Here is a 10,707-nt window from a genome sequence, read left to right as displayed (position 1 = left end):
CTAAAAAATCCATCAAATATCTGCTAGACTTAATAAATGAATTTGGCAAAGTAGCAGTATACAAAATTAACCTGTAGAATGCAATGGTATTCTTATACACCAATAATGAACTCACAGAATGAGAGACTAAAACATAAATCCCATTTATCATTATGGCAAAAAAAAAAAAAAAAATTAAGATACCTAGGAATAAACTTAACCAAAGAAATAAAAGACCTATTTGCAGAAAAATATAGGTCATTGAAAAAAGTAATAGAGAAAGATATAAAAAAATATAAGCATCTACCTTCTTCATGGATTGGAAATATTAACATTATTAAAATATCCATGCCACCCAAAGGTATTTATAGATTCAATGTAATCCCCATCAAAATACCTATGACATATTTCACAGAACTAGAGCAATATGCCAGAAGTTTATATGGAACCAAAAAAGGCACTGAATAGCCACAGCAATCTTGAAAAAGAAGAACAAAGTTGGTGGGATCACATTACCAGATTTCAGATTATACTACAAAGCCGCTGCACTCAGTACAGCTTGGTACTGCCACAAGAACAGACATATAGACCAGTGGAACAGAACAGAGAACTCAGAAATGGACCCAGTGCAATATGCTTCATTAATATTTGACAGAGGTGGCAAGAGCATACAGTGAAGTAAAGATAGCCGACTAGACCATCAAGTTACGCCATACACAAGATTAAATTCAAAATGGATAAAAGACTGAATTGTGACTCATGAATCCATAAAAATTGTAGAATAAACTGTAGGCAACAAAATTTCAGACATCATACGCAGCAGAATTTTCACTGATACATCACCTAAGGCAACAGAAACAAAGGAGAAAATGAACACATGGGACTACATCAAACTCAAAAGCTTCTGCACAGCAAAAGATACAATCATCAAGATGAAAATGCAACCGAGTGTATGGGAGAGCATAATTGCCAATTGCCACAGTCCAGCTTCAGCAGGATCCAGGAGGTCCCGTAGGTGGGTAAGGCGTCAGCGCTGGGAGACAGATGACTACATGTCTCAGAGGAAATGTGACACTGTTCCGATTTATTGCAAGTTTCTGTGTGCTTATATATACTTTCTTTTTTAGCATAAGTTTAGCATTTGAGGTTAAAGAAGCAGGGAGTTTCATTCCATAGTATGAGGATGTTAGTTTCATTTTTGTCAGAATTAATTTATAACTTTTTGTGTTTATAGATATAAAGAAGGGAGTAGAGTTACCTGTAAGGTGAGACAGTTTTCTATAGGCCCTTTGTCTGAGATTAATAGTTGATCTTGTTCTGGGTTTTTAGATCAGCTATTTTTTGACTTACCTTCCTAGTTAACACAGGACAATATTTCTTATAAAACCTATTCAATTGCAATGATTGACATTTCTCATGTTCCTTTGTGGGTAAACACCAAGGGAGACCTTGACGTGCCAATTGTTCCATGAAGGCAAACTTGCATAAGGAACATGTAGTCCGTCTTTGTTAACTATTCTTATTCTATCTGGGGAGGAGGCACAGGAGTATAAGGTGCCTCCATTAGTTCTACCTGTTGCATTTCATTCATGAATTGTTTATTAGTAACTTTAGGGGAAAATTTTTACCTAATTGAATTAGTAAATTATTAAGAGTCTGGGCGTGCAGTGGTGACTGTTTCAGGGGAAGCTGGAGTTTCTTCAGACTTTACTTGAAAAGGCATGATTTCAGATATCTTATTTGTTATTCCCAGGTTAGTCATATAGTAGAATAATAATTTCCAATATTATAATTCCCGTAATACTGATTAATCCCACCCCCATTCTAGGTCCTCCTCCTGGAAGATGCGTTCCTTGAAGCTTTCTTCTCTATATCCAGACTTTTTCAGACAATATGGTTTGAAGAGAATGTGGCAGCCAATGATACATCAGATAAGGGGTTAACTTCCCACATATATAGGGTTTTCTATGTATAATATCATGTCATCTGCAAATAATGACAGTTTTACTTCCTCCTTTTTAATTTGAATCCCTTTTAGTTTTTATTCATGTCTAATTGTGGTGCCTAAGACTTTCAGTACTATGTTGAATAAGGGTGGTGAAAGTGTGCCTCCCTATCTTGTTCCCGTTCTGAACAGGAATGCTTTTAGTTTTTGCCCATTGAGCATGATGTTGGCTGTAGGTTTTTCATATATGGCCTTTATTATGTCGAGATATGATTTCTTTATTCCCCACTTGTTGAGCATTTTTGTTAGAAATGGGTGCCGAATTTTGTTGAATGCTTTCTTAGCATCTATTTATATGATCATATGGTTTTAACCTTTAATTTGTTTATATGGTGTATCACATTTATTCATTTGTGAATATTGTACCATCCTTGCATTTTGGGAATAAATCCCACTTGGTCATAATGAATAATTTTTTGAATGTATTGCTGGATCCGATTTGCTAATATTTTGTTAAGGATTTTGGCATTTGTGTTCCTCAGGGATACTGGCCTGTAGTTTTCTTTCTTTGTAGTGTCTTTATCCGGTTTTGGAATTCAGATTATGCAGGCCTCATAAAACGAGATTTGAAGTGTTTTGTGTTCGTAGATTTTTTGGAATAGTTTCAGAAGAATGGCTATTAGATCTCCTTTAAATGTTCAGTAAAACTCCCTGTGAAGCCATTTGGGCCTGGGCTTTTGTTTGCTGGCAGTTTCTTAATTGCATCTTCAATTTACTTTGCTGTTATTGGTGTGTACAAGTTTTATTTTATTTTTAATTAATTAATTTATTTTTGTTACAGAACTTTCTCCCTTTTCTACCACTGGTTCGCCCCTCTTCCCCACCAGGTCTCCAGCTTTGTTGTCCATGACCTTTGTTCATGCATAAATGCATATCAGTTCAGTGTTTATCTCTCCCCCACCACCCCCTCTTCTGGGGATTGTCAGTGTGTACCCCACATCCATATCTCTGGGACTACCCCATTCCTTAGACTGTTATGTTCATTATATTCCACAAATAAGTGAGATCATAAGATACTTGGTTTTCTCTGTCTTGTTTTTTCGCTTAGGATAATACTTTCGAGGTCCCTCCATGTCGTCTCAAAGGATAAGAGATCTTTTTTTTATTACAGCTACATAGTACTCCATTGTGTATATGTACCATGGTTTTTTTTATCCATTCGTCAACTGATGGACATTTGGGCTGTTTCCAGATCTTAGCTATTGTAAATAGTGCTGTTCCGAACATGGGGGTGCATATATTCTTTCTCATTGGTGTTTCAGGCTTCTTAGGGTATATTCCTAGAAGTGGAATTACTGGGTCAAATGGGAGATCAATTTTTAATTTTTTGAGGTGACACCATATTGTTTTCCATAGTGGCTGCACCAGTCTGCATTCCCACCAGCAGTGTACTAGAGTCCCCTTTTCTCCACACCCTCGCCAACACTTGTTGTTTTATGATTTGTTGATGGCGTCCATTCTGACAGGTGTGAGGTGATATCTCATTGTTGTTTTAATTTGCATCTCTGTGATATTTAGTGATGTTGAGCATCTCTTCATATGTCTTAGCCATTTGTCTGTCCTGTTTGGAGAGGGGTCTATTTAGGTTTTCTGCCCATTATTTAACTGGGTTTTTTGTCTTCTTTTTGTTGAGTTGTGTAAGCACTCTCTATATAATGGAAATTAACCCCTTATCTGATATATCATTGGCAATTATGCTCTCCCATACAGTGGGTCGCATTTCCATTTTAATGATTGTATCTTTTGCTGTGCAAAAGCTTTTGAGTATGATGTAGTCCCATGTGTTCATTTTCTCCTTTGTTTCTGTTGCCTTAGGTGATGTATCAGTGAAAATTCTGCTGCATATGATATCTGAAATTTTGTTGCCTACATTTTTTTTCTAGGATTTTTATGGATTCATGAGTCACATTTACGTCTTTTATCCATTTTGAGTTTATTCTGGTGTGTGGTGTAAGTTGAGGGTCTAGTTACATTTGTTTTTTGCATGTAGCTGTCCAATTCCCCAACACCATTTAATAAAGAGGCTGTCTTTCCTCCACTGTACGCTCTTGCCTCCATTGTCATATATTAATTGAGCATATTGCCTTGGGTCCATTTATGAGTTCTCTGTTCTATTCCACTGGTCTATATGCCTGTTCTTGTGCCAGTACCAGGCTGTTTTGATTACAGTGGCTTTGTTATGCTACAAATCTGGTAATATGATCCCTCCAACTTTTTTTTTTTTTTTTCAAGATTGCTGTTTTGTATTTTATGTCTTTTCTGGTTCCATATGAAGTTTTGAAGTATTTGTTCTAGTTCTGTGAAGTATGTAATTGGTATTTTGATGGGGATTGCATTGAATCTATAGATAGCTTTGGGTAGTATGGACATATTAATGATGTTAATTCTTCAAATCCATGAACAAAGTATGTGCTTCCACTTTTTTGTATCTTCCTCTAGTTCTCTTTTCAATGGCCTGTAGTTTTTTGTTATCAAGTCCTTTATTTCTTTGATTAAATATATTCCTAGGTATCTCAGTTTTTTGCTGTGATGCTGAATGAAATTGTTTTTTTTTTAGTTTCTCTTTCTGGGAGTTCCTCATTGGTGTATAACACTGCCATCGATTTCTTGACTTTAATTTTGTATCCTGCTACTTCGCGAAATTCATTTATTAAGTCGAGTACATTTTTGATGGAGTCTTTGGGGTTTTCTCCATATAGTATCATGCCATCTGCAAATAATGACAGTTTCACTTCCTTCTTTCCAATTTGGATCCTTTTTATTTTTTCTTCTTGTCTGATTGTTGTCTCTAAGACTTTCAATACTATGTTAAATAAAAGTGGCATAAGTGGTCATCCTTGCCTTGTTCCTGTTCTTAAGGGAAATGCTTTTAAGTTTTGCCCACTGAGTATGATGTCGGCTATAGGTCTGCCATATATGACCTTTATTTTGTTGAGATGTGATCCCTCTATTCCCAGATTACTGAGTGTTTTTATCAAAAATGGGTGCTGGATTTTGTCGAATGCTTGCTCAGCGTCTATTGATATGATCATATGATTTTTATCTTTCATTATGTTTATGTGGTGTATCACATTTATTGATTTGCAAATATTGTACCAGCCTTGCTTTTCTGAGATGAATCCCACTTGTTCATGGTGAATAATTTTTTTGATGTTTTGCTGGATTTGATTTGCTAGTATTTTGTTCAGAATTTGAGCATCTATGTTCATCAGAGATATTGGTCTGTAGTTTTCCTTCCTTGTAGTATCTGTTTCTGGTTTTGGAATTAGAATTATGCTGGCCACATAAAACGAGTTTGGAAATCTTTCTTCTTCTTAAATTTTTTTGAAATAGTTTAGGGAGAATGCATATTAATTCTTCATTGAATGATTGGTAAAATTCCCCCATGAAGCCATCTGGGCCTGGGCTTTTGTTTGCTGGGAGAACCTTGATTACATCTTCAATTTTTTCTGTTGTTTTTTATCTGTTCATGTTTTCTCTCTTTTCTCGATTCAGTTTTGGGAGACAATGTGTTTCTAGAAATTGGTCCATTATACCTAGATTGTCTAATTTGTTGCGGTATAATTGTTCATAATATTTGTTAGCGACCCGTTGTATTTTTGTGGTGTTAGTTATTATTTCTCCCCTTTCATTTCTGATTCTGTTTATTTGTGTTCTCTCTGTTTTTGGTGAGTCTAGCTAAGTGTCCATCAAACTTGGTCATCTTTTCGAAAAACCAGCTTTGTATTTCATTGATCCTTTGAATTGTTTGTTGTTGTTTTTTTGGTTTTTCTGTCATTTATCTCTACTCTGATCTTTACTATTTTCTTCCTTCTACTTACTCTGGGGTTTTCTTTTTGTTTGCTTTCTAGTTCTTTAAGTTGTGAGGTTATATAGAATATTAGAATTTTTTCTTGATTCTTGAGGTAGATCTGTAGTGCTATGAACTGCTTTCTCAGAACTGATTTCACTCCATCCAATAGATTTTGTGTTGTTGTGTGTTCATTTTCATTGTTTTCCTGGAAGTATTTAATTTTTTCCTTGATCTCCATGGTAACCTATTCATTGTTCAATAACATTCTATATAGCCTCCATGTTTTCAAATGTCTTTGCATGTTCTTGTTGCAGTTGATTTCTAGTTGCATGCCATTGTGATCTGAGAAGGTGCTTGATATGATTTCAATCTTCTTGAACTTGTAGAGACTTAGTTTATGCCCTAACATGTGGTCTATCTTTGAGAATGTCCCATGTGCACTTGAGAAGAATGTGAACTCTGCAGTTCTGGGGTCTAATTCCCTCTATATATCTATTAAATCCATTTGATCTAGTGCTTCATTTAGATTCTGTGTTTCCTTGTTAATTTTTTGTCTAGAAGATCTACCCAGTGATATCAGCGGGGTGTTGAAGTCCCATTCTAAGATTATATTGCTGTTGATTTCTCCTTTGAAGTGCTCCAAAAGATTTTTTAATATATGTTGGTGCTCCTATATTGGGTGCATATATGATTAGAAGGTTATATCTTCCTGTTGGATATATCCTTTCAATATTATGTAGTGGCCTTCCTTGTCTCTTGTTATGGCCTTCATTTTGCAATCTATCAGATATGAGTATTGCTACCCCAGCTTTACTTTGCTTTCCGTTTGCTTGAAAGATTTTTTTAAATTTCTTTGCTTTTAACCTATGTGAATCTTTTGTTGTGAGGTGGGTCGTTTTTAAAGAACATATATGTGATTCATGCTTTCTTATCCAGTCAGCTACTCTGTGTCTTTTTGTCAGAGCATTCAAACCATTCACATTTAAGGTGATGATTGATATATACTTATTTATTGCCATTTTTGTTTAGTGTGTTTCTACTTTTCTTCCATTTTTTCCACTAATTACAACAGTTTTTGTTTGTTTGTTTGTTTGTTTTTTAGCACATCTTGCAGGGCTGGTTTGGTGTGAATATATTCCCTTAGCCTTTTTTTTTTTTTTTTTTTGTCCTAAAAGCTCTTTATTTGACCTTCTAATTTGAATGATAGCCTTGCTGGATAGAGTAGTCTTGGATTCAGATCCTTGTTTTTCATGACCTTGATTACTTCATGCCACTCCCTTCTTGCCTGTAGTGTTCCTGTTGAGAAGTCAGCTGAGAGCCTTATGGCGTTTCCTTGGTAGGTAACTTGTTGCTTATCTCTGGCTGCATTTAGAAAACTCTCTTTGTTTTTAATTTTTGGTATTTTAATTACTATGTGTCTTGATGTGGGCCATTTTGGGTTCTTCTTACTTGGGGCTCTCTGTGCTTCTTGAACTTGAATGCCTTCTTTCTTCACCAACTTAGGAAATTTTCTGTCACTATTTCTTCAAACATATTCACTAACCCTTGCCCATTTTCTTCCTCTTCGAGGACTCCTATGATGCAAATGTTATTACATTTTCAGTTGTCCCACAATTCTCTTAAGCTATCTTCTTTTTTTTAAATTATTTTTTTCTTTTGGTTTTCTGATTGGTTGATTTTTCTACCCTGTCTTCTAATTCACTGATCTTGTGCTTGGCTTCCTCTACTCTGCTCTTTAGACCTTACACTGTGTTCTTTATTTCTGATATGTCATTCTTCATTTCTTATTGGTGGTTTTTAATTCAAAACTGGTTGATTTTCAACATTTCTATGTCTTTACTCATGGTGCTCATGTCCTTACCCATGCTGTTGAGCTTCCTCAAGATCATGGCTCTGAATTCTAGTTCTGTTAATTTGCTTAACTGCACCTCATTTATTTAATCTTTGGTAGAGGTCTCTTGTTCTTTCATTTGGCTTTTGTTTCTATGTTTCACCATTTTGACTATCTGAGTGGGTTTTGGAGCCTGCCAAATTTTTCCTGTGGGTGTTGATGTTCTGCTGTTTGTGGCTCCCTCTACTGGGTTTGGATGAGCCTGGGTAGGCCCACGTTAAACACCACTGTCAAGTCTTACTTTCCTGGGTATATTTGCAAGCCCAGGAAAGGTTCAGTTATCCTCTAGCTTTTTCCTGGTGGTTAGCAGTCTTAGTTACTCAGTGCCTTGGAATGTAGCACTGGTGTTCTGCCTAAGAGGATTTCCAGAGGGTGAGATAGATGCTCATGTTTAATGAGCCTTATTTTTTATTTCTTTGCCTCACATGGGAAAGGTTGAATCTCCTAGAAGGGGGGGTGGGCTGCTGCTTTTCCCCACAGCTCTGGGAAGGAGCACACTGGCCACTGTCCTTTGTGGCTGCAACTCAGTAAAAACTATGAGTGTCCTCCAAATCTCAGGTGTCTTTACAGAGTTCCAGCCCAGTCTTCTCTCCCTCTGCCATAGCCCCCACATGGGTGGCTGTAACTATTTTAGTGCTCTGTCCTTGCTCTCTGCGCTGGTGAGCAGGCTTGGTCTTTATTCCCCAAGGGCTCTGCTCACAGCTAAGACTGCTGCTGTTAATGGGCTCCTAGCCCACCACCCTCCCATGCCTTTGCAGATACTACCAGAGTCTCTGGTTATATGGTCCTGTTCTGCTGTTTTTCTGTTGCTTTTTTCTGAGGATTTGTCTTTATTTCAGTTGTAATTCCCGTTTGGTCCTGGGAGATTGTCTGTGTGGCTTCTATTCACTCCACCTCCTTTTTTCACATCATCTAAGCCTATCTTGTGTTCAGCTGGGTTGCCCAGGCCTTTCTGGTGCCCCCACACCCTGCAGGTCCCACGGGTAACTGGATCACACATTCCCTCTAGGGACCAGGCTCTGTGCCTATGTTATGGGCTGCTGGGTCACACAGGCCACTCTTGTGTTTCAGCACCCCACAAGCCCCATGTTTATTTAGATAGTGGATTTCCTGGTTGGTCGCACACTCCTCTCTGATGCTTCAGCACCCCTCAGGCCCCATGGTTAACTAGATTGTGCAGTCCCTGCTGCGTGCCATAAGCCTTTCTGGTTCTTTAGCACCCCACGGGTAACTAGATGGCACAGTCCCTTCTGGGTCACATAGGCGTCTCTGTTGCTTTAGCACCCAGCAGGTTTTGTGGGTTATTGAATGGCACAGTCCCTCGTGGGTCGCATGGGCCTCGTTGGTGCTTCAGCTCCCCCAGATTTCTTGTGTAATTAGATGGCACAGTTTCTGCTGGGTCGCACGTGTAATTGAATGGCACAGTCCCTGCTGGGTCTTAGGGGCTTCTCTGGTGCTTCTGCACCCCGCAGGACCCACAGGCAATTGGATTGCATACTCCTTGCTGGGTCAAAAATGTGGAATGCTTCACGAATTTGCATGTCATCTTTGCGCAGGGGCCATGCTAATCTTCTCTGTATCATTCCAATTTTAATATACGTGCTACACAAGAACAGGTATATAGACCAGTGGAACAGAATAGAGAACCCAGAAATGGACCCTAGGCAATATGCTCAATTAATATTTGACAAAGGTGGCAAGAGCATACAGTGGAGTAAGGACAGCCTCTTTAATAAATGGTGCTGGGAAAATTGGACAGCTACTTGCCGAAAAATGAAACTAGACCATCAACTTAAACCCTACACGAGAATAACCTCAAAATGGATAAAAGACTTAAATGTAACTCATGAATCCATAAAAATCCTAGAGGAGACTGTGGGCAACAAAATCTCAGACATCATACGCAGCAGAATTTTTACTGACACATCACCTAAGGCAATAGAAACAAAGGAGTAAATGAACACATGGGACTACATCAAACTCAAAAGCTTCTGCACAGCGAAAGATACAATCATCAAAACGGAAAGGCTACCCACTGTATGGGAGAGCATAATTGCCAATGATATATCAGATAAGGGGTTAATTTCCAATACATATAGAGTGCTCATACAACTCCACAAAAGGAAGACAAAGAATCCAATTAAAAAATGAGCAGAGGAACTAAATAGACACCTCTCCAAACAGGACATACAAATGGCTAAGAGACATATGAAGAAATGTTCATCATCACTAATCATCAGAGAGATGCAAATCAAAACAACAATGAGGTATCACCTCACACCTGTCAGAATGGCCACCATCAACAAATCATCAAACAACAAGTGTTGGCGAGGGTGTGGAGAAAAGGGGACTCTAGTACACTGTTGGTGGGAATGCAGACTGGTGCAGCCACTATGGAAAACAATATGGTGTCACCTCAAAAAATTAAAAATTGATCTCCCATTTGACCCAGTGATCCCACTTCTAGGAATATACCCTAAGAAGCATAAAACACCAATCAGAAAGAATATATGTACCCCCATCTTTGTAGCAGCACTATTTACAATCGCTAAGATCTGGAAACAGCCCAAGAGCGCATCAGTAGACGAATGGATCAAAAAGCTGTGGTACATATACACAATGGAGTACTACGCAGCGGTAAGAAAGAAAGAGCTCTTATCCTTTGAGACTACATGGAGGGACCTGGAAAGTATCATCCTAAGTGAAACAAGCCAAACAGAGAAAGACAAATTTCATATGATCTCACTGATTTGTGGAATATAATGAACATAACAGTTTGAGGACAATTCCCTAAGGAGTGGGGAGGTGGGAGAGGGATGAACCACAGAACTTATATGCATGTATGCATGAACAGTGGACATGGACAACAATCTGGGGAAGGGGCAGGGAGGGAAGGGGGAGGGGGAAATCAGTGGGGGAAAAAAGGAGAATCATTTGTAACAAAAATTAATCAATAAAAAAAAATATACGTGCTACAGAAGCAAGCATGTTCAAGTTTTCTATCTCTTCATGGTTCACTTTTAGGAGGCTGTGTGTTTC

The 10,707-nt window shown here is 38.0% G+C and overlaps 1 non-coding gene across 1 annotated transcript; it reads right to left on the bottom strand.

The window, feature by feature from the left end:
• Nucleotides 1-9,179: 9,179 nt before the first annotated feature.
• Nucleotides 9,180-9,282, bottom strand: LOC118636724. Its single transcript, XR_004960711.1, has one exon. It is a non-coding gene; the product is annotated as a U6 spliceosomal RNA (small nuclear RNA).
• Nucleotides 9,283-10,707: the final 1,425 nt, after the last annotated feature.

Source organism: Molossus molossus, unplaced genomic scaffold, assembly GCF_014108415.1.
Source record: "Molossus molossus isolate mMolMol1 unplaced genomic scaffold, mMolMol1.p scaffold_m16_p_2, whole genome shotgun sequence".
NCBI lineage: Eukaryota > Metazoa > Chordata > Mammalia > Chiroptera > Molossidae > Molossus > Molossus molossus.
The sequence above is the reverse complement of the archived record's forward strand: the minus strand, read 5'-3'. Positions and strand labels throughout refer to the sequence as shown.